Source organism: Rhododendron vialii, chromosome 5a (assembly GCF_030253575.1).
Source record: "Rhododendron vialii isolate Sample 1 chromosome 5a, ASM3025357v1".
NCBI lineage: Eukaryota > Viridiplantae > Streptophyta > Magnoliopsida > Ericales > Ericaceae > Rhododendron > Rhododendron vialii.
This window is the reverse complement of record NC_080561.1, coordinates 21,181,090-21,208,523: the sequence shown is the minus strand read 5'-3', so window position 1 is coordinate 21,208,523 and position 27,434 is coordinate 21,181,090.

The following is a 27,434-nucleotide window of genomic DNA, read 5'->3' as shown; positions in this document are numbered from 1 at the left end:
CACAAAAACGGTGCAATACCGTACGAGTACTTCGTTACGGTACGAAACCACACCAAAACGGTACAATACCGCACGAGTACATCCATACGGTACCAAACCACACCAAAACGGTGCAATACCGTACGAGTACTTCGTTACGGTACCAAACCACACCAAAACGGTATAATACCGTACGAGTACATCCATACGGTACCAAACCACACCAAAACGGTGCAATACCGTACGAGTACTACGTTACGGTACCAAACCACACCAAAACGGTGCATTACCGTACGAGTACATCCATACGGTACCAAACCACACCAAAACGGTGCAATACCGTACGAGTACTTCGTTACGGTACAAAACCACACTAAAACGGTGCAATACCGTACGAGTACATCCATACGGTACCAAACCACACCAAAACGGTACAATACCGTACGAGTACTTCGTTACGGTACCAAACCACACCAAAACGGTGCAATACCGTACGAGTACCTCGTTACGGTACCAAACCACACCAAAACGTTACAATACCGTACGAGTAAATCCATACGGTACCAAACCACACCAAAACGGTGCAATACCGTACGAGTACTTCGTTACGGTACCAAACCACACCAAAACGGTACAATACCGTACGAGTACATCCATACGGTACCAAACCACACCAAAACGGTGCAATACCGTACGAGTACTTCGTTACGGTACCAAACCACACCAAAATGGTGCAATACCGTACGAGTACATCCATACGGCACCAAATCACACCAAAATTGTGCAATACCGTACGAGTACATGGATACGATACCAAACCACACCAAAACGGTGCAATACCGTACGAGGACATCCATACGGTACCAAACCACACAAAAACGGTGCAATACCGTACGAGTACTTCGTTACGGTACGAAACCACACCAAAACGGTACAATACCGTACGAGTACATCCATACGGTACCAAACCACACCAAAACGGTGCAATACCGTACGAGTACTTCGTTACGGTACAAAACCACACCAAAACGGTACAATACCGTACGAGTACATCCATACGGTACCAAACCACACCAAAACGGTGCAATACCGTACGAGTACTTCGTTACGGTACCAAACCACACTAAAACGGTGCAATACCGTACGAGTACATCCATACGGTACCATACCACACGAAAACGGTGCAATACCGTACGAGTACATCCATACGGCACCAAATCACACCAAAATTGTGCAATACCGTACGAGTACGTGCATACGATACCAAACCACACCAAAATGGTGCAATACCGTACGAGGACATCCATACGGTACGAAACCACACAAAAACGGTGCAATACCGTACGAGTACTTCGATACGGTACCAAACCACACCAAAACGGTACAATACCGTACGAGTACATCCATACGGTACTAAGCCACACCAAAACGGTGCAATACCGTACGAGTACTTCGTTACGGTACAAAACCACACCAAAACGGTACAATACCGTACGAGTACACACCTACGGTACCGAACCACACCAAAACGGTGCAATACCGTACGAGTACTTCGTTACGGTACCAAACCACACCAAAACGGTGCAATACCGTACGAGTACATCCATACGGTACCAAAGCACACCAAAACGGTTCAATACCGTACGAGTACATCCTTACGGCACCAAACCACACCAAAACGGTGCAATACCGTACGAGTACTTCAGTACGGAACCAAACCACACCAAAACGGTGCAATACCGTACGAGTACATCCATACGGTACCAAACTACACAAAAACGGTGCAATACCGTACGAGTACTTCGTTACGGTACCAAACCACACTAAAACGGTATAATACCGTACGAGTACATCCATACGGTACCAAACCACACCAAAACGGTACAATACCGTACGAGTACTTCGTTACGGTACCAAACCACACCAAAACGGTGCAATGACGTACGAGTACTTCGTTACGGTACCAAACCACACCAAAACGGTACAATACCGTACGAGTACATCCATACGGTACCGAACCACACCAAAACGGTGCAATACCGTACGAGTACTTCGTTACGGTACCAAACCACACCAAAACGGTGCAATACCGTACGAGTACTTCCATACGCTACCCAACCACACCAAAACGGTTCAATAGCGTACGAGTACATCCATACGGCACCAAACCACACCAAAACGGTGCAATGCCGTACGAGTACTTCGTTACGGTACCAAACCACACCAAAATGGTGCAATACCGTACGAGTACATCCATACGGTACCAAACCACACCAAAACGGTGCAATACCGTACGAGTACTTCGTTACGGTACCAAACCACACTAAAACGGTGCAATACCGTATGAGTACATCCATACGGTACCAAACCACACCAAAACGCTACAATACCGTACGAGTACTTCGTTATAGTACCAAACCACACCAAAACGGTGCAATACCGTACGAGTACTTTGTTACGGTACCAAACCACACCAAAATGGTACAATACCGTACGAGTAAATCCATACGGTACCAAACCACACAAAAACGGTGCAATACCGTACGAGTACTTCGTTACGGTACGAAACCACACCAAAACGGTACAATACCGCACGAGTACATCCATACGGTACCAAACCACACCAAAACGGTGCAATACCGTACGAGTACTTCGTTACGGTACAAAACCACACCAAAACGGTATAATACCGTACGAGTACATCCATACGGTACCAAACCACACCAAAACGGTGCAATACCGTACGAGTACTACGTTACGGTACCAAACCACACCAAAACGGTGCAATACCGTACGAGTACATCCATACGGTACCAAACCACACCAAATCGGTGCAATACCGTACGAGTACTTCGTTACGGTACCAAACCACACTAAAACGGTGCAATACCGTACGAGTACATCCATACGGTACCAAACCACACCAAAACGGTACAATACCGTACGAGTACTTCGTTACGGTACCAAACCACACCAAAACGGTGCAATACCGTACGAGTACCTCGTTACGGTACCAAACCACACCAAAACGTTACAATACCGTACGAGTAAATCCATACGGTACCAAACCACACCAAAACGGTGCAATACCGTACGAGTACTTCGTTACGGTACCAAACCACACCAAAACGGTACAATACCGTACGAGTACATCCATACGGTACCAAACCACACCAAAACGGTGCAATACCGTACGAGTACTTCGTTACGGTACCAAACCACACCAAAATGGTGCAATACCGTACGAGTACATCCATACGGCACCAAATCACACCAAAATTGTGCAATACCGTACGAGTACATGGATACGATACCAAACCACACCAAAACGGTGCAATACCGTACGAGGACATCCATACGGTACCAAACCACACAAAAACGGTGCAATACCGTACGAGTACTTCGTTACGGTACGAAACCACACCAAAACGGTACAATACCGTACGAGTACATCCATACGGTACCAAACCACACCAAAACGGTGCAATACCGTACGAGTACTTCGTTACGGTACAAAACCACACCAAAACGGTACAATACCGTACGAGTACATCCATACGGTACCAAACCACACCAAAACGGTGCAATACCGTACGAGTACTTCGTTACGGTACCAAACCACACTAAAACGGTGCAATACCGTACGAGTACATCCATACGGTACCATACCACACGAAAACGGTGCAATACCGTACGAGTACATCCATACGGCACCAAATCACACCAAAATTGTGCAATACCGTACGAGTACGTGCATACGATACCAAACCACACCAAAACGGTGCAATACCGTACGAGGACATCCATACGGTACGAAACCACACAAAAACGGTGCAATACCGTACGAGTACTTCGATACGGTACCAAACCACACCAAAACGGTACAATACCGTACGAGTACATCCATACGGTACTAAGCCACACCAAAACGGTGCAATACCGTACGAGTACTTCGTTACGGTACCAAACCACACCAAAACGGTACAATACCGTACGAGTACACACCTACGGTACCGAACCACACCAAAACGGTGCAATACCGTACGAGTACTTCGTTACGGTACCAAACCACACCAAAACGGTGCAATACCGTACGAGTACATCCATACGGTACCAAAGCACACCAAAACGGTTCAATACCGTACGAGTACATCCTTACGGCACCAAACCACACCAAAACGGTGCAATACCGTACGAGTACTTCAGTACGGAACCAAACCACACCAAAACGGTGCAATACCGTACGAGTACATCCATACGGTACCAAACTACACCAAAACGGTGCAATACCGTACGAGTACTTCGTTACGGTACCAAACCACACTAAAACGGTGCAATACCGTACGAGTACATCCATACGGTACCAAACCACACCAAAACGGTACAATACCGTACGAGTACTTCGTTACGGTACCAAACCACACCAAAACGGTGCAATGACGTACGAGTACTTCGTTACGGTACCAAACCACACCAAAACGGTACAATACCGTACGAGTACATTCATACGGTACCGAACCACACCAAACCGGTGCAATACCGTACGAGTACTTCGTTACGGTACCAAACCACACCAAAACGGTGCAATACCGTACGAGTACTTCCATACGCTACCCAACCACACCAAAACGGTTCAATAGCGTACGAGTACATCCATACGGCACCAAACCACACCAAAACGGTGCAATGCCGTACGAGTACTTCGTTACGGTACCAAACCACACCAAAATGGTGCAATACCGTACGAGTACATCCATACGGTACCAAACCACACCAAAACGGTGCAATACCGTACGAGTACTTCGTTACGGTACCAAACCACACTAAAACGGTGCAATACCGTATGAGTACATCCATACGGTACCAAACCACACAGAAACGCTACAATACCGTACGAGTACTTCGTTACAGTACCAAACCACACCAAAACGGTGCAATACCGTACGAGTACTTTGTTACGGTACCAAACCACACCAAAATGGTACAATACCGTACGAGTAAATCCATACGGTACCAAACCACACCAAAACGGTGCAATACCGTACGAGTACTTCCATACGGTACCAAACCACACAAAAACGGTGCAATACCGTACGAGTACTTCGTTACGGTACGAAACCACACCAAAACGGTACAATACCGCACGAGTACATCCATACGGTACCAAACCACACCAAAACGGTGCAATACCGTACGAGTACTTCGTTACGGTACAAAACCACACCAAAACGGTATAATACCGTACGAGTACATCCATACGGTACCAAACCACACCAAAACGGTGCAATACCGTACGAGTACTACGTTACGGTACCAAACCACACCAAAACGGTGCAATACCGTACGAGTACATCCATACGGTACCAAACCACACCAAATCGGTGCAATACCGTACGAGTACTTCGTTACGGTACCAAACCACACTAAAACGGTGCAATACCGTACGAGTACATCCATACGGTACCAAACCACACCAAAACGGTACAATACCGTACGAGTACTTCGTTACGGTACCAAACCACACCAAAACGGTGCAATACCGTACGAGTACCTCGTTACGGTACCAAACCACACCAAAACGTTACAATACCGTACGAGTAAATCCATACGGTACCAAACCACACCAAAACGGTGCAATACCGTACGAGTACTTCGTTACGGTACCAAACCACACCAAAACGGTACAATACCGTACGAGTACATCCATACGGTACCAAACCACACCAAAATGGTACAATACCGTACGAGTACATCCATACGGCACCAAATCACACCAAAATTGTGCAATACCGTACGAGTACATGGATACGATACCAAACCACACCAAAATGGTGCAATACCGTACGAGGACATCCATACGGTACCAAACCACACAAAAACGGTGCAATACCGTACGAGTACTTCGTTACGGTACGAAACCACACCAAAACGGTACAATACCGTACGAGTACATCCATACGGTACCAAACCACACCAAAACGGTGCAATACCGTACGAGTACTTCGTTACGGTACAAAACCACACCAAAACGGTACAATACCGTACGAGTACATCCATACGGTACCAAACCACACCAAAACGGTGCAATACCGTACGAGTACTTCGTTACGGTACCAAACCACACCAAAACGGTGCAATACCGCACGAGTACATCCATACGGTACCAAACCACACCAAAACGGTTCAATACCGTACGAGTACTTCGTTACGGTACTAAACCACACCAAAACGGTGCAATACCGTACGAGTACTTCGTTACGGTACGAAACCACACCAAAACGGTACAATACCGTACGAGTACATCCATACGGTACCAAACCACACCAAAACGGTGCAATACCGTACGAGTACTTCGTTACGGTACAAAACCACACCAAAACGGTACAATACCGTACGAGTACATCCATACGGTACCAAACCACACCAAAACGGTGCAATACCGTACGAGTACTTCGTTACGGTACCAAACCACACCAAAACGGTGCAATACCGTACGAGTACATCCATACGGTACCGAACCACACAAAAACGGTGCAATACCGTACGAGTACATCCATACGGTACCAAATCACACCAAAATTGTGCAATACCGTACGAATACGTGCATACGATACCAAACCACACCAAAACGGTGCAATACCGGACGAGGACATCCATACGGTACCAAACCACACAAAAACGGTGCAATACCGTACGAGTACTTCGTTACGGTACCAAACCACACTAAAACGGTACAATACCGTACGAGTACATCCATACGGTACCAAACCACACCAAAACGGTGCAATAACGTACGAGTACTTCGTTACGGTACCAAACCACACCAAAACGGTACAATACCGTACGAGTACATCCATACGGTACCGAACCACACCAAAACGGTGCAATACCGTACGAGTACTTCGTTACGGTACCAAACCACACCAAAACGGTGCAATACCGTACGAGTACGTCCATACGCTACCCAACCACACCAAAACGGTTCAATAGCGTACGAGTACATCCATACGGCACCAAACCACACCAAAACGGTGCAATGCCGTACGAGTACTTCGTTACGGTACCAAACCACACCAAAATGGTGCAATACCGTACGAGTACATCCATACGGTACCAAACAACACCAAAACGGTGCAATACCGTACGAGTACTTCGTTACGGTACCAAACCACACTAAAACGGTGCAATACCGTATGAGTACATCCATACGGTACCAAACCACACCAAAACGGTACAATACCGTACGAGTACTTCGTTACAGTACCAAACCACACCAAAACGGTGCAATACCGTACGAGTACTTTGTTACGGTACCAAACCACACCAAAATGGTACAATACCGTACGAGTAAATCCATACGGTACCAAACCACACCAAAACGGTGCAATACCGTACGAGTACTTCGTTACGGTACCAAACCACACCAAAACGGTGCAATACCGTACGAGTACATCCAGACGGTACCATACCACACCAAAATGGTGCAATACCGTACGAGTACATCCATACGGCACCAAATCACACCAAAATTGTGCAATACCGTACGAGTACGTGCATACGATACCAAACCACACCAAAACGGTGCAATACCGTACGAGGACATCCATACGGTACCAAACCACACAAAAACGGTGCAATATCGTACGAGTACTTCGATACGGTACCAAACCACACCAAAACTGTACAATACCGTACGAGTACATCCATACGGTACTAAAACACACCAAAATGGTGCAATACCGTACGAGTACTTCGTTACGGTACCAAACCACACCAAAACGGTACAATACCGTACGAGTACACACCTACGGTACCGAACCACACCAAAACAGTGCAATACCGTACGAGTACTTCGTTACGGTACCAAACCACACCAAAACGGTGCAATACCGTACGAGTACGTCCATACGCTACCCAACCACACCAAAACGGTTCAATAGCGTACGAGTACATCCATACGGCACCAAACCACACCAAAACGGTGCAATGCCGTACGAGTACTTCGTTACGGTACCAAACCACACCAAAATGGTGCAATACCGTACGAGTACATCCATACGGTACCAAACCACACAAAAACGGTGCAATACCGTACGAGTACTTCGTTACGGTACCAAACCACACTAAAACGGTGCAATACCGTATGAGTACATCCATACGGTACCAAACCACACCAAAACGGTACAATACCGTACGAGTACTTCGTTACAGTACCAAACCACACCAAAACGGTGCAATACCGTACGAGTACTTTGTTACGGTACCAAACCACACCAAAATGGTACAATACCGTACGAGTAAATCCATACGGTACCAAACCACACCAAAACGGTGCAATACCGTACGAGTACTTCGTTACGGTACCAAACCACACCAAAACGGTGCAATACCGTACGAGTACATCCAGACGGTACCATACCACACCAAAATGGTGCAATACCGTACGAGTACATCCATACGGCACCAAATCACACCAAAATTGTGCAATACCGTACGAGTACGTGCATACGATACCAAACCACACCAAAACGGTGCAATACCGAACGAGGACATCCATACGGTACCAAACCACAGAAAAACAGTGCAATATCGTACGAGTACTTCGATACGGTACCAAACCACACCAAAACTGTACAATACCGTACGAGTACATCCATACGGTACTAAAACACACCAAAATGGTGCAATACCGTAAGAGTACTTCGTTACGGTACCAAACCACACCAAAACGGTACAATACCGTACGAGTACACACCTACGGTACCGAACCACACCAAAACGGTGCAATACCGTACGAGTACTTCGTTACGGTACCAAACCACACCAAAACGGTGCAATACCGTACGAGTACGTCCATACGCTACCCAACCACACCAAAACGGTTCAATAGCGTACGAGTACATCCATACGGCACCAAACCACACCAAAACGGTGCAATGCCGTACGAGTACTTCGTTACGGTACCAAACCACACCAAAATGGTGCAATACCGTACGAGTACATCCATACGGTACCAAACCACACCAAAACAGTGCAATACCGTACGAGTACTTCGTTACGGTACCAAACCACACTAAAACGGTGCAATACCGTATGAGTACATCCATACGGTACCAAACCACACCAAAACGGTACAATACCGTACGAGTACTTCGTTACAGTACCAAACCACACCAAAACGGTGCAATACCGTACGAGTACTTTGTTACGGTACAAAACCACACCAAAATGGTACAATACCGTACGAGTAAATCCATACGGTACCAAACCACACCAAAACGGTGCAATACCGTACGAGTACTTCGTTACGGTACCAAACCACACCAAAACGGTGCAATACCGTACGAGTACATCCAGACGGTACCATACCACACCAAAATGGTGCAATACCGTACGAGTACATCCATACGGCACCAAATCACACCAAAATTGTGCAATACCGTACGAGTACGTGCATACGATACCAAACCACACCAAAACGGTGCAATACCGTACGAGGACATCCATACGGTACCAAACCACAGAAAAACGGTGCAATATCGTACGAGTACTTCGATACGGTACCAAACCACACCAAAACTGTACAATACCGTACGAGTACATCCATACGGTACTAAAACACACCAAAATGGTGCAATACCGTAAGAGTACTTCGTTACGGTACCAAACCACACCAAAACGGTACAATACCGTACGAGTACACACCTACGGTACCGAACCACACCAAAACGGTGCAATACCGTACGAGTACTTCGTTACGGTACCAAACCACACCAAAACGGTGCAATACCGTACGAGTACGTCCATACGCTACCCAACCACACCAAAACGGTTCAATAGCGTACGAGTACATCCATACGGCACCAAACCACACCAAAACGGTGCAATGCCGTACGAGTACTTCGTTACGGTACCAAACCACACCAAAATGGTGCAATACCGTACGAGTACATCCATACGGTACCAAACCACACCAAAACGGTGCAATACCGTACGAGTACTTCGTTACGGTACCAAACCACACTAAAACGGTGCAATACCGTATGAGTACATCCATACGGTACCAAACCACACCAAAACGGTACAATACCGTACGAGTACTTCGTTACAGTACCAAACCACACCAAAACGGTGCAATACCGTACGAGTACTTTGTTACGGTACAAAACCACACCAAAATGGTACAATACCGTACGAGTAAATCCATACGGTACCAAACCACACCAAAACGGTGCAATACCGTACGAGTACTTCGTTACGGTACCAAACCACACCAAAACGGTGCAATACCGTACGAGTACATCCAGACGGTACCATACCACACCAAAATGGTGCAATACCGTACGAGTACATCCATACGGCACCAAATCACACCAAAATTGTGCAATACCGTACGAGTACGTGCATACGATACCAAACCACACCAAAACGGTGCAATACCGTACGAGGACATCCATACGGTACCAAACCACAGAAAAACGGTGCAATATCGTACGAGTACTTCGATACGGTACCAAACCACACCAAAACTGTACAATACCGTACGAGTACATCCATACGGTACTAAAACACACCAAAATGGTGCAATACCGTAAGAGTACTTCGTTACGGTACCAAACCACACCAAAACGGTACAATACCGTACGAGTACACACCTACGGTACCGAACCACACCAAAACGGTGCAATACCGTACGAGTACTTCGTTACGGTACCAAACCACACCAAAACGGTGCAATACCGTACGAGTACATCCATACGGTACCAAACTACACCAAAACGGTGCAATACTGTACGAGTACTTCGTTACGGTACCAAACCACACTAAAACGGTGCAATACCGTACGAGTACATCCATACGGTACCAAACCACACCAAAACGGTACAATACCGTACGAGTACTTCGTTACGGTACCAAACCACACCAAAACGGTACAATACCGTACGAGTAAATCCATACGGTACCAAACCACACCAAAACGGTGCAATACCGTACGAGTACTTCGTTACGGTACCAAACCACACCAAAACGGTACAATACCGTACGAGTAAATCCATACGGTACCAAACCACACCAAAACGGTGCAATACCGTACGAGTACTTCGTTACGGTACCAAACCACACCAAAACGGTGCAATACCGTACGAGTACTTCGTTACGGTACGAAACCACACCAAAACGGTACAATGCCGTACGAGTACATCCATACGGTACCAAACCACACCAAAACGGTGCAATACCGTACGAGTACATCCATACGGTACCAAACCACACCAAAACGGTTCAATACCGTACGAGTACTTCGTTACGGTACTAAACCACACCAAAACGGTGCAATACCGTACGAGTACTTCGTTACGGTACCAAACCACACCAAAACGGTACAATACCGTACGAGTACATCAATACGGTACCAAACCACACCAAAACGGTGCAATACCGTACGAGTACTTCGTTAAGGTACCAAACCACACCAAAACGGTACAATACCGTACGAGTACACACCTACGGTACCGAACCACACCAAAACGGTGCAATACCGTACGAGTACTTCGTTACGGTACCAAACCACACCAAAACGGTGCAATACCGTACGAGTACATCCATACGGTACCAAACCACACCAAAACGGTTCAATACCGTACGAGTACATCCTTACGGCACCAAACCACACCAAAACGGTACAATACCGTACGAGTACTTCGTTACGGTACCAAACCACACCAAAACGGTGCAATACCGTACGAGTACATCCATACGGTACCAAACTACACCAAAACGGTGCAATACCGTACGAGTACTTCGTTACGGTACCAAACCACACTAAAACGGTGCAATACCGTACGAGTACATCCATACGGTACCAAACCACACCAAAACGGTACAATACCGTACGAGTACTTCGTTACGGTACCAAACCACACCAAAACGGTGCAATAACGTACGAGTACTTCGTTACGGTACCAAACCACACCAAAACGGTACAATACCGTACGAGTACATCCATACGGTACCGAACCACACCAAAACGGTGCAATACCGTACGAGTACTTCGTTACGGTACCAAACCACACCAAAACGGTGCAATACCGTACGATTTCATCCATACGCTACCCAACCACACCAAAACGGTTCAATAGCGTACGAGTACATCCATACGGCACCAAACCACACCAAAACGGTGCAATGCCGTACGAGTACTTCGTTACGGCACCAAACCACACCAAAATGGTGCAATACCGTACGAGTACATACATACGGTACCAAACCACACCAAAACGGTGCAATACCGTATGAGTACTTCGTTACGGTACCAAACCACACTAAAACGGTGCAATACCGTATGAGTACATCCATACGGTACCAAACCACACCAAAACGGTACAATACCGTACGAGTACTTCGTTACAGTACCAAACCACACCAAAACGGTGCAATACCGTACGAGTACTTTGTTACGGTACCAAACCACACCAAAATGGTACAATACCGTACGAGTAAATCCATACGGTACCAAACCACACCAAAACGGTGCAATACCGTACGAGTACTTCCATACGGTACCAAACCACACAAAAACGGTGCAATACCGTACGAGTACTTCGTTACGGTACCAAACCACACCAAAACGGTACAATACCGTACGAGTACATCCATACGGTACCAAACCACACCAAAACGGTGCAATACCGTACGAGTACTTCGTTACGGTACAAAACCACACCAAAACGGTACAATACCGTACGAGTACATCCATACGGTACCAAACCACACCAAAATGGTGCAATACCGTACGAGTACTTCGTTACGGTACCAAACCACACCAAAATGGTGCAATACCGTACGAGTACATCCATACGGTACCAAACCACACCAAAACGGTGCAATACCGTACGAGTACTTCGTTACGGTACCAAACCACACTAAAACGGTTCAATACCGTACGAGTACATCCATACGGTACCAAACCACACCAAAACGGTACAATACCGTACGAGTACTTCGTTACGGTACCAAACCACACCAAAACGGTGCAATACCGTACGAGTACCTCGTTACGGTACCAAACCACACCAAAACGTTACAATACCGTACGAGTAAATCCATACGGTACCAAACCACACCAAAACGGTGCAATACCGTACGAGTACTTCGTTACGGTACCAAACCACACCAAAACGGTACAATACCGTACGAGTACATCCATACGGTACCAAACCACACCAAAACGGTGCAATACCGTATGAGTACTTCGTTACGGTACAAAACCACACCAAAACGGTACAATACCATACGAGTACATCCATACGGTACCAAACCACACCAAAACGGTGCAATACCGTACGAGTACTTCGTTACGGTACCAAACCACACCAAAATGGTGCAATACCGTACGAGTACATCCATACGGCACCAAATCACACCAAAATTGTGCAATACCGTACGAGTACATGGATACGATACCAAACCACACCAAAACGGTGCAATACCGTACGAGGACATCCATACGGTACGAAACCACACAAAAACGGTGCAATACCGTACGAGTACTTCGTTACGGTACGAAACCACACCAAAACGGTACAATACCGTACGAGTACATCCATACGGTACCAAACCACACCAAAACGGTGCAATACCGTACGAGTACTTCGTTACGGTACAAAACCACACCAAAACGGTACAATACCGTACGAGTACATCCATACGGTACCAAACCACACCAAAACGGTGCAATACCGTTCGAGTACTTCGTTACGGTACCAAACCACACCAAAACGGTGCAATACCGTACGAGTACATCCATACGGTACCAAACCACACCAAAACGGTTCAATACCGTACGAGTACTTCGTTACGGTACTAAACCACACCAAAACGGTGCAATACCGTACGAGTACTTCGTTACGGTACCAAACCACACAAAAACGGTACAATACCGTACGAGTACATCAATACGGTACCAAACCACAACAAAACGGTGCAATACCGTACGAGTACTTCGTTACGGTACCAAACCACACCAAAACGGTGCAATACCGTACGAGTACATCCATACGGTACCAAACCCCACCAACACGGTGCAATACCGTACGAGTACATCCATACGGTACCAAATCACACCAAAATTGTGCAATACCATACGAATACGTGCATACGATACCAAACCACACCAAAACGGTGCAATACCGTACGAGAACATCCATACGGTACCAAACCACACAAAAACGGTGCAATACCGTACGAGTACTTCGTTACGGTACCAAACCACACCAAAACGGAACAATACCGTACGAGTACATCCATACGGTACCAAACCACACCAAAACGGTGCAATAATGTACGAGTACTTCGTTACGGTACCAAACCACACCAAAACGGTACAATACTGTACGAGTACATCCATACGGTACCGAACCACACCAAAACGGTGCAATACCGTACGAGTACTTCGTTACGGTACCAAACCACACCAAAACGGTGCAATACCGTACGAGTACATCCATACGCTACCCAACCACACCAAAACGGTTCAATAGCGTACGAGTACATCCATACGGCACCAAACCGCACAAAAATGGTGCAATGCCGTACGAGTACTTCGTTACGGTACCAAACCACACCAAAATGGTGCAATACCGTACGAGTACATCCATACCGTACCAAACCACACCAAAACGGTGCAATACCGTACGAGTACTTCGTTACGGTACCAAACCACACTAAAACGGTGCAATACCGTATGAGTACATCCATACGGTACCAAACCACACCAAAACGGTACAATACCGTACGAGTACATCCATACGGTACCAAACCACACCAAAACGGTGCAATACCGTACGAGTACTTCGTTACGGTACCAAACAACACTAAAACGGTGCAATACCGTATGAGTACATCCATACGGTACCAAACCACACCAAAACGGTACAATACCGTACGAGTACTTCGTTACAGTACCAAACCACACCAAAACAGTGCAATACCGTACGAGTACTTTGTTACGGTACCAAACCACACCAAAATGGTACAATACCGTACGAGTAAATCCATACGGTACCAAACCACACCGAAACGGTGCAATACCGTACGAGTACTTCGTTACGGTACCAAACCACACCAAAACGGTGCAATACCGTACGAGTACATCCAGACGGTACCATACCACACCAAAATGGTGCAATACCGTACGAGTACATCCATACGGCACCAAATCACACCAAAATTGTGCAATACCGTACGAGTACGTGCATACGATACCAAACCACACCAAAACGGTGCAATACTGTACGAGGACATCCATACGGTACCAAACCACACAAAAACGGTGCAATATCGTACGAGTACTTCGATACGGTACCAAACCACACCAAAACTGTACAATACCGTACGAGTACATCCATACGGTACTAAAACACACAAAAATGGTGCAATACCGTACGAGTACTTCGTTACGGTACCAAACCACACCAAAACGGTACAATACCGTACGAGTACACACCTACGGTACCGAACCACACAAAAACGGTGCAATACCGTACGAGTACTTCGTTACGGTACCAAACCACACCAAAACGGTGCAATACCGTATGAGTACTTCGTTACGGTACCAAACCACACTAAAACGGTGCAATACCGTATGAGTACATCCATACGGTACCAAACCACACCAAAACGGTACAATACCGTACGAGTACTTCGTTACAGTACCAAACCACACCAAAACGGTGCAATACCGTACGAGTACTTTGTTACGGTACCAAACCACACCAAAATGGTACAATACCGTACGAGTAAATCCATACGGTACCAAACCACACCAAAACGGTGCAATACCGTACGAGTACTTCCATACGGTACCAAACCACACAAAAACGGTGCAATACCGTACGAGTACTTCGTTACGGTACGAAACCACACCAAAACGGTACAATACCGTACGAGTACATCCATACGGTACCAAACCACACCAAAACGGTGCAATACCGTACGAGTACTTCGTTACGGTACAAAACCACACCAAAACGGTACAATACCGTACGAGTACATCCATACGGTACCAAACCACACCAAAACGGTGCAATACCGTACGAGTACTTCGTTACGGTACCAAACCACACCAAAACGGTGCAATACCGTACGAGTACATCCATACGGTACCAAACCACACCAAAACGGTGCAATACCGTACGAGTACTTCGTTACGGAACCAAACCACACTAAAACGGTGCAATACCGTACGAGTACATCCATACGGTACCAAACCACACCAAAACGGTACAATACCGTACGAGTACTTCGTTACGGTACCAAACCACACCAAAACGGTGCAATACCGTACGAGTACCTCGTTACGGTACCAAACCACACCAAAACGTTACAATACCGTACGAGTAAATCCATACGGTACCAAACCACACCAAAACTGTGCAATACCGTACGAGTACTTCGTTACGGTACCAAACCACACCAAAACGGTACAATACCGTACGAGTACATCCATACGGTACCAAACCACACCAAAACGGTGCAATACCGTATGAGTACTTCGTTACGGTACAAAACCACACCAAAACGGTACAATACCCTACGAGTACATCCATACGGTACCAAACCACACCAAAACGGTGCAATACCGTACGAGTACTTCGTTACGGTACCAAACCACACCAAAATGGTGCAATACCGTACGAGTATATCCATACGGCACCAAATCACACCAAAATTGTGCAATACCGTACGAGTACATGGATACGATACCAAACCACACCAAAACGGTGCAATACCGTACGAGGACATCCATACGGTACGAAACCACACAAAAACGGTGCAATACCGTACGAGTACTTCGTTACGGTACGAAACCACACCAAAACGGTACAATACCGTACGAGTACATCCATACGGTACCAAACCACACCAAAACGGTGCAATACCGTACGAGTACTTCGTTACGGTACAAAACCACACCAAAACGGTACAATACCGTACGAGTACATCCATACGGTACCAAACCACACCAAAACGGTGCAATACCGTACGAGTACTTCGTTACGGTACCAAACCACACCAAAACGGTGCAATACCGTACGAGTACATCCATACGGTACCAAACCACACCAAAACGGTTCAATACCGTACGAGTACTTCGTTACGGTACTAAACCACACCAAAACGGTGCAATACCGTACGAGTACTTCGTTACGGTACAAAACCACACCAAAACGGTACAATACCGTAAGAGTACATCAATACGGTACCAAACCACAACAAAACGGTGCAATACCGTACGAGTACTTCGTTACGGTACCAAACCACACCAAAACGGTGCAATACCGTACGAGTACATCCATACGGTACCAAACCCCACCAAAACGGTGCAATACCGTACGAGTACATCCATACGGTACCAAATCACACCAAAATTGTGCAATACCATACGAATACGTGCATACGATACCAAACCACACCAAAACGGTGCAATACCGTACGAGAACATCCATACGGTACCAAACCACACAAAAACGGTGCAATACCGTACGAGTACTTCGTTACGGTACCAAACCACACCAAAACGGAACAATACCGTACGAGTACATCCATACGGTACCAAACCACACCAAAACGGTGCAATAATGTACGAGTACTTCGTTACGGTACCAAACCACACCAAAACGGTACAATACTGTACGAGTACATCCATACGGTACCGAACCACACCAAAACGGTGCAATACCGTACGAGTACTTCGTTACGAAACCAAACCACACCAAAACGGTGCAATACCGTACGAGTACATCCATACGCTACCCAACCACACCAAAACGGTTCAATAGCGTACGAGTACATCCATACGGCACCAAACCACACCAAAATGGTGCAATGCCGTACGAGTACTTCGTTACGGTACCAAACCACACCAAAATGGTGCAATACCGTACGAGTACATCCATACCGTACCAAACCACACCAAAACGGTGCAATACCGTACGAGTACTTCGTTACGGTACCAAACCACACTAAAACGGTGCAATACCGTATGAGTACATCCATACGGTACCAAACCACACCAAAACGGTACAATACCGTACGAGTACATCCATACGGTACCAAACCACACCAAAACGGTGCAATACCGTACGAGTACTTCGTTACGGTACCAAACAACACTAAAACGGTGCAATACCGTATGAGTACATCCATACGGTACCAAACCACACCAAAACGGTACAATACCGTACGAGTACTTCGTTACAGTACCAAACCACACCAAAACAGTGCAATACCGTACGAGTACTTTGTTACGGTACCAAACCACACCAAAATGGTACAATACCGTACGAGTAAATCCATATGGTACCAAACCACACCAAAACGGTGCAATACCGTACGAGTACTTCGTTACGGTACCAAACCACACCAAAACGGTGCAATACCGTACGAGTACATCCAGACGGTACCATACCACACCAAAATGGTGCAATACCGTACGAGTACATCCATACGGCACCAAATCACACCAAAATTGTGCAATACCGTACGAGTACGTGCATACGATACCAAACCACACCAAAACGGTGCAATACCGTACGAGGACATCCATACGGTACCAAACCACACAAAAACGGTGCAATATCGTACGAGTACTTCGATACGGTACCAAACCACACCAAAACTGTACAATACCGTACGAGTACATCCATACGGTACTAAAACACACAAAAATGGTGCAATACCGTACGAGTACTTCGTTACGGTACCAAACCACACCAAAACGGTACAATACCGTACGAGTACACACCTACGGTACCGAACCACACCAAAACGGTGCAATACCGTACGAGTACTTCGTTACGGTACCAAACCACACCAAAACGGTGCAATACCGTACGAGTACATCCATACGGTACCAAACCACACCAAAACGGTGCAATACCGTACGAGTACATCCATACGGTACCAAATCACACCAAAATTGTGCAATACCGTACGAATACGTGCATACGATACCAAACCACACCAAAACGGTGCAATACCGTACGATGACATCCATACGGTACCAAACCACACAAAAACGGTGCAATACCGTACGAGTACTTCGTTACGGTACCAAACCACACCAAAACGGTACAATACCGTACGAGTACATCAATACGGTACCAAACCACACCAAAACGGTGCAATACCGTATGAGTACTTCGTTAAGGTACCAAACCACACCAAAACGGTACAATACCGTACGAGTACACACCTACGGTACCGAACCACACCAAAACGGTGCAATACCGTACGAGTACGTCGTTACGGTACCAAACCACACCAAAACGGTGCAATACCGTACGAGTACATCCATACGGTACCAAACCACACCAAAACGGTTCAATACCGTACGAGTACATCCTTACGGCACCAAACCACACCAAAACGGTACAATACCGTACGAGTACTTCGTTACGGTACCAAACCACACCAAAACGGTGCAATACCGTACGAGTACATCCATACGGTACCAAACTACACGAAAACGGTGCAATACCGTACGAGTACTTCGTTACGGTACCAAACCACACTAAAACGGTGCAATACCGTACGAGTACATCCATACGGTACCAAACCACCCCAAAACGGTACAATACCGTACGAGTACTTCGTTACGGTACCAAACCACACCAAAACGGTGCAATAACGTACGAGTACTTCGTTACGGTACCAAACCACACCAAAACGGTACAATACCGTACGAGTACATCCATACGGTACCGAACCACACCAAAACGGTGCAATACCGTACGAGTACTTCGTTACGGTACCAAACCACACCAAAACGGTGAAATACCGTACGATTTCATCCATACGCTACCCAACCACACCAAAACGGTTCAATAGCGTACGAGTACATCCATACGGCACCAAACCACACCAAAACGGTGCAATGCCGTACGAGTACTTCGTTACGGCACCAAACCACACCAAAATGGTGCAATACCGTACGAGTACATCCATACGGTACCAAACCACACCAAAACGGTGCAATACCGTATGAGTACTTCGTTACGGTACCAAACCACACTAAAACGGTGCAATACCGTATGAGTACATCCATACGGTACCAAACCACACCAAAACGGTACAATACCGTACGTGTACTTCGTTACAGTACCAAACCACACCAAAACGGTGCAATACCGTACGAGTACTTTGTTACGGTACCAAAGCACACCAAAATGGTACAATACCGTACGAGTAAATCCATACGGTACCAAACCACACCAAAACGGTGCAATACCGTACGAGTACTTCCATACGGTACCAAACCACACAAAAACGGTGCAATACCGTACGAGTACTTCGTTACGGTACGAAACCACACCAAAACGGTACAATACCGTACGAGTACATCCATACGGTACCAAACCACACCAAAACGGTGCAATACCGTACGAGTACTTCGTTACGGTACAAAACCACACCAAAACGGTACAATACCGTACGAGTACATCCATACGGTACCAAACCACACCAAAACGGTGCAATACCGTACGAGTACTTCGTTACGGTACCAAACCACACCAAAACGGTGCAATACCGTACGAGTACATCCATACGGTACCAAACCACACCAAAACGGTGCAATACCGTACGACTACTTCGTTACGGTACCAAACCACACTAAAACGGTGCAATACCGTACGAGTACATCCATACGGTACCAAACCACACCAAAACGGTACAATACCGTACGAGTACTTCGTTACGGTACCAAACCACACCAAAACGGTGCAATACCGTACGAGTACCTCGTTACGGTACCAAACCACACCAAAACGTTACAATACCGTACGAGTAAATCCATACGGTACCAAACCACACCAAAACGGTGCAATACCGTACGAGTACTTCGTTACGGTACCAAACCACACCAAAACGGTACAATACCGTACGAGTACATCCATACGGTACCAAACCACACCAAAACGGTGCAATACCGTATGAGTACTTCGTTACGGTAACAAACCACACCAAAACGGTACAATACCGTACGAGTACATCCATACGGTACCAAACCACACCAAAACGGTGCAATACCGTACGAGTACTTCGTTACGGTACCAAACCACACCAAAATGGTGCAATACCGTACGAGTACATCCATACGGCACCAAATCACACAAAAATTGTGGAATACCGTACGAGTACATGGATACGATACCAAACCACACCAAAACGGTGCAATACCATACGAGGACATCCATACGGTACCAAACCACACAAAAACGGTGCAATACCGTACGAGTACTTCGTTACGGTACGAAACCACACCAAAACGGTACAATACCGTACGAGTACATCCATACGGTACCAAACCACACCAAAACGGTGCAATACCGTACGAGTACTTCGTTACGGTACAAAACCACACCAAAACGGTACAATACCGTACGAGTACATCCATACGGTACCAAACCACACCAAAACGGTGCAATACCGTACGAGTACTTCGTTACGGTACCAAACCACACCAAAACGGTGCAATACCGTACGAGTATATCCATACGGTACCAAACCACACCAAAACGGTTCAATACCGTACGAGTACTTCGTTACGGTACTAAACCACACCAAAACGGTGCAATACCGTACGAGTACTTCGTTACGGTACCTAACCACACCAAAACGGTACAATACCGTACGAGTACATCAATACGGTACCAAACCACACCAAAACGGTGCAATACCGTACGAGTACTTCGTTACGGTACCAAACCACACCAAAACGGTGCAATACCGTACGAGTACATCCATACGGTACCAAACCACACCAAAACGGTGCAATACCGTACGAGTACTTCGTTACGGTACAAAACCACACCAAAACGGTACAATACCGTACGAGTACATCCATACGGTACCAAACCACACCAAAACGGTGCAATACCGTACGAGTACTTCGTTACGGTACCAAACCACACCAAAACGGTGCAATACCGTACGAGTATATCCATACGGTACCAAACCACACCAAAACGGTTCAATACCGTACGAGTACTTCGTTACGGTACTAAACCACACCAAAACGGTGCAATACCGTACGAGTACTTCGTTACGGTACCTAACCACACCAAAACGGTACAATACCGTACGAGTACATCAATACGGTACCAAACCACACCAAAACGGTGCAATACCGTACGAGTACTTCGTTACGGTACCAAACCACACCAAAACGGTGCAATACCGTACGAGTACATCCATACGGTACCAAACCACACCAAAACGGTGCAATACCGTACGAGTACATCCATACGGTACCAAATCACACCAAAATTGTGCAATACCATACGAATACGTGCATACGATACCAAACCACACCAAAACGGTGCAATACCGTACGAGAACATCCATACGGTACCAAACCACACAAAAACGGTGCAATACCGTACGAGTACTTCGTTACGGTACCAAACCACACCAAAACGGAACAATACCGTACGAGTACATCCATACGGTACCAAACCACACCAAAACGGTGCAATAATGTACGAGTACTTCGTTACGGTACCAAACCACACCAAAACGGTACAATACCGTACGAGTACATCCATACGGTACCGAACCACACCAAAACGGTGCAATACCGTACGAGTACTTCGTTACGGTACCAAACAACACCAAAACGGTGCAATACCGTACGAGTACATCCATACGCTACCCAACCACACCAAAACGGTTCAATAGCGTACGAGTACATCCATACGGCACCAAACCACACCAAAACGGTGCATTGCCATACGAGTACTTCGTTACGGTACCAAACCACACCAAAATGGTGCAATACCGTACGAGTACATCCATACCGTACCAAACCACACCAAAACGGTACAATACCGTACGAGTACTTCGTTACGGTACCAAACCACACTAAAACGGTGCAATACCGTATGAGTACATCCATACGGTACCAAACCACACCAAAACGGTACAATACCGTACGAGTACATCCATACGGTACCAAACCACACCAAAACGGTGCAATACCGTACGAGTACTTCGTTACGGTACCAAACAACACTAAAACGGTGCAATACCGTATGAGTACATCCATACGGTACCAAACCACCCCAAAACGGTACAATACCGTACGAGTACTTCGTTACAGTACCAAACCACACCAAAACGGTGCAATACCGTACGAGTACTTTGTTACGGTACCAAACCACACCAAAATGGTACAATACCGTACGAGTAAATCCATACGGTACCAAACCACACCAAAACGGTGCAATACCGTACGAGTACTTCGTTACGGTACCAAACCACACCAAAACGGTGCAATACCGTACGAGTACATCCAGACGGTACCATACCACACCAAAATGGTGCAATACCGTACGAGTACATCCATACGGCACCAAATCACACCAAAATTGTGCAATACCGTACGAGTACGTGCATACGATACCAAACCACACCAAAACGGTGCAATACCGTACGAGGACATCCATACGGTACCAAACCACACAAAAACGGTGCAATATCGTACGAGTACTTCGATACGGTACCAAACCACACCAAAACTGTACAATACCGTATGAGTACATCCATACGGTACTAAAACACACCAAAATGGTGCAATACCGTACGAGTACTTCGTTACGGTACCAAACCACACCAAAACGGTACAATACCGTACGAGTACACACCTACGGTACCGAACCACACCAAAACGGTGCAATACCGTACGAGTACTTCGTTACGGTACCAAACCACACCAAAACAGTGCAATACCGTACGAGTACATCCATACGGTACCAAACCACACCAAAACGGTGCAATACCGTACGAGTACATCCATACGGTACCAAATCACACCAAAATTGTGCAATACCGTACGAATACGTGCATACGATACCAAACCACACCAAAACGGTGCAATACCGTACGATGACATCCATACGGTACCAAACCACACAAAAACGGTGCAATACCGTACGAGTACTTCGTTACGGTACCAAACCACACCAAAACGGTACAATACCGTACGTGTACATCCATACGGCACCAAACCACACCAAAACGGTGCAATAACGTACGAGTACTTCGTTACGGTACCAAACCACAACAAAACGGTACAATACCGTACGAGTACATCGATACGGTACCGAACCACACCAAAACGGTGCAATACCGTACGAGTACTTCGTTACGGTACCAAACCACACCAAAACGGTGCAATACCGTACGAGTACATCCATACGCTACCCAACCACACCTAAACGGTTCAATAGCGTACGAGTACATCCATACGGCACCAAACCACACCAAAACGGTGCAATGCCGTACGAGTACTTCGTTACGGTACCAAACCACACCAAAACGGTGCAATACCGTACGAGTACATCCATACGGTACCAAACCACACCAAAACGGTGCAATACCGTACGAGTACTTCGTTATGGTACCAAACCACACTAAAACGGTGCAATACCGTATGAGTACATCCATACGGTACCAAACCACACCAAAACGGTACAATACCGTACGAGTACTTCGTTACAGTACCAAACCACACCAAAACGGTACAATACCGTACGAGTACTCTGTTACGGTACCAAACCACACCAAAACGGTACAATACCGTACGAGTAAATCCATACGGTACTAAACCACACCAAAACGGTGCAATACCGTACGAGTACTTCGTTACGGTAACAAACCACACCAAAACGGTGCAATACCGTACGAGTACATTCATACGGTACCATACCACACCAAAACGGTGCAATACCGTACGAGTACATCCATACGGCACCAAATCACACCAAAATTGTGCAATACCGTACGAGTACGTGCATACGATACCAAACCACACCAAAACGGTGCAATACCGTACGAGGACATCCATACGGTACCAAACCACACAAAAACGATGCAATACCGTACGAGTACTTCGATACGGTACTAAACCACACCAAAACGGTACAATACCGTACGAGTACATCCATACGGTACTAAACCACACCAAAACGGTGCAATACCGTACGAGTACTTCGTTACGGTACCAAACCACACCAAAACGGTACAATACCGTACGAGTACACACCTACGGTACCGAACCACACCAAAACGGTGCAATACCGTACGAGTACTTCGTTACGGTACCAAACCACACCAAAACGGTGCAATACCGTACGAGTACATCCATACGGTACCAAACCACACCAAAACGGTTCAATACCGTACGAGTACATCCTTACGGCACCAAACCACACCAAAACGGTGCAATACCGTACGAGTACTTCGTTACGGTACCAAACCACACCAAAACGGTGCAATACCGTACGAGTACATCGATACGGTACCAAACTACACCAAAACGGTGCAATACCGTACGAGTTCTTCGTTACGGTACCAAACCACACTAAAACGGTGCAATACCGTACGAGTACATCCATACGGTACCAAACCACACCAAAACGGTACAATACCGTACGAGTACTTCGTTACGGTACCAAACCACACCAAAACGGTGCAATACCGTACGAGTACTTCGTTACGGTACCAAACCACACCAAAACGGTGCAATACCGTACGAGTACATCCATACGGTACCAAACCACACCAAAACGGTTCAATACCGTATGAGTACTTCGTTACGGTACTAAACCACACCAAAACGGTGCAATACCGTACGAGTACTTCGTTACGGTACCAAACCACACCATTACGGTACAATACCGTACGAGTAAATCCATACGGTACCAAACCACACCAAAACGGTACAATACCGTACGAGTACACACCTACGGTACCGAACCACACCAAAACGGTGCAATACCGTACGAGTACTTCGTTACGGTACCAAACCACACGAAAACGGTGCAATACCGTACGAGTACATCCATACGGTACCAAACCACACCAAAACGGTTCAATACCGTACGAGTACATCCTTACGGCACCAAACCACACCAAAACGGTGCAATACCGTACGAGTACTTCGTTATGGTACCAAACCACACCAAAACGGTGCAATACCGTACGAGTACATCCATACGGTTCCAAACTACACCAAAACGGTGCAATACCGTACGAGTACTTCGTTACGGTACCAAACCACACTAAAACGGTGCAATACCGTACGAGTACATCCATACGGTACCAAACCAAACCAAAACGGTACAATACCGTACGAGTACTTCGTTACGGTACCAAACCACACCAAAACGGTGCAATACCGTACGAGTACTTCGTTACGGTACCAAACCACACCAAAACGGTACAATACCGTACGAGTAAATCCATACGGTACCACACCACACCAAAACGGTGCAATACCGTACGAGTACTTCGTTACGGTACCAAACCACACCAAAACGGTACAATACCGTACGAGTACATCCATACGGTACCAAACCACACCAAAACGGTGCAATACCGTACGAGTACTTCGTTACGGTAACAAACCACACCAAAACGGTACAATACCGTACGAGTACATCCATACGGTACCAAACCACACCAAAATGGTTCAATACCGTACGAGTACTTCGTTACGGTACGAAACCACACCAAAACGGTGCAATACCGTACGAGTACTTCGTTACGGTACCAAACCACACCAAAACGGTACAATACCGTACGAGTACTTCGTTACGGTACCAAACCGCACCAAAACGGTACAATACCGTACGAGTACATCAATACGGTACCAAACCACACAAAAACGGTGCAATACCGTACGAGTACTTCGTTACGGTACCCAACCACACCAAAACGGTGCAATACCGTACGAGTACTTCGTTACGGTACCAAACCACACCAAAACGGTGCAATACCGTACGAGTACATCCATACGGCTCCAAATCACACCAAAATTGTGCAATACCGTACGAATACGTGCATACGATACCAAACCACACCAAAACGGTGCAATACCGTACGAGGACATCCATACGGTACCAAACCACACAAAAACGGTGCAATACCGTACGAGTACTTCGTTACGGTACCAAACCACACCAAAATGGTACAATACCGTACGAGTACACACATACGGTACCGAACCACACAAAAACGGTGCAATACCGTACGAGTACTTCGTTACGGTACCAAACCACACCAAAACGGTGCAATACCGTACGAGTACATCCATACGGTACCAAACCACACGAGTACATCCATACGGTACCAAACCACACCAAAACGGTTCAATACCGTACGAGTACATCCTTACGGCACCAAACCACACCAAAACGGTGCAATACCGTACGAGTACTTCGTTACGGTACCAAACCACACCAAAACGGTGCAATACCGTACGAGTACATCCATACGGTTCCAAACTACACCAAAACGGTGCAATACCGTACGAGTACTTCGTTACGGTACCAAACCACACTAAAACGGTGCAATACCGTACGAGTACATCCATACGGTACCAAACCACACCA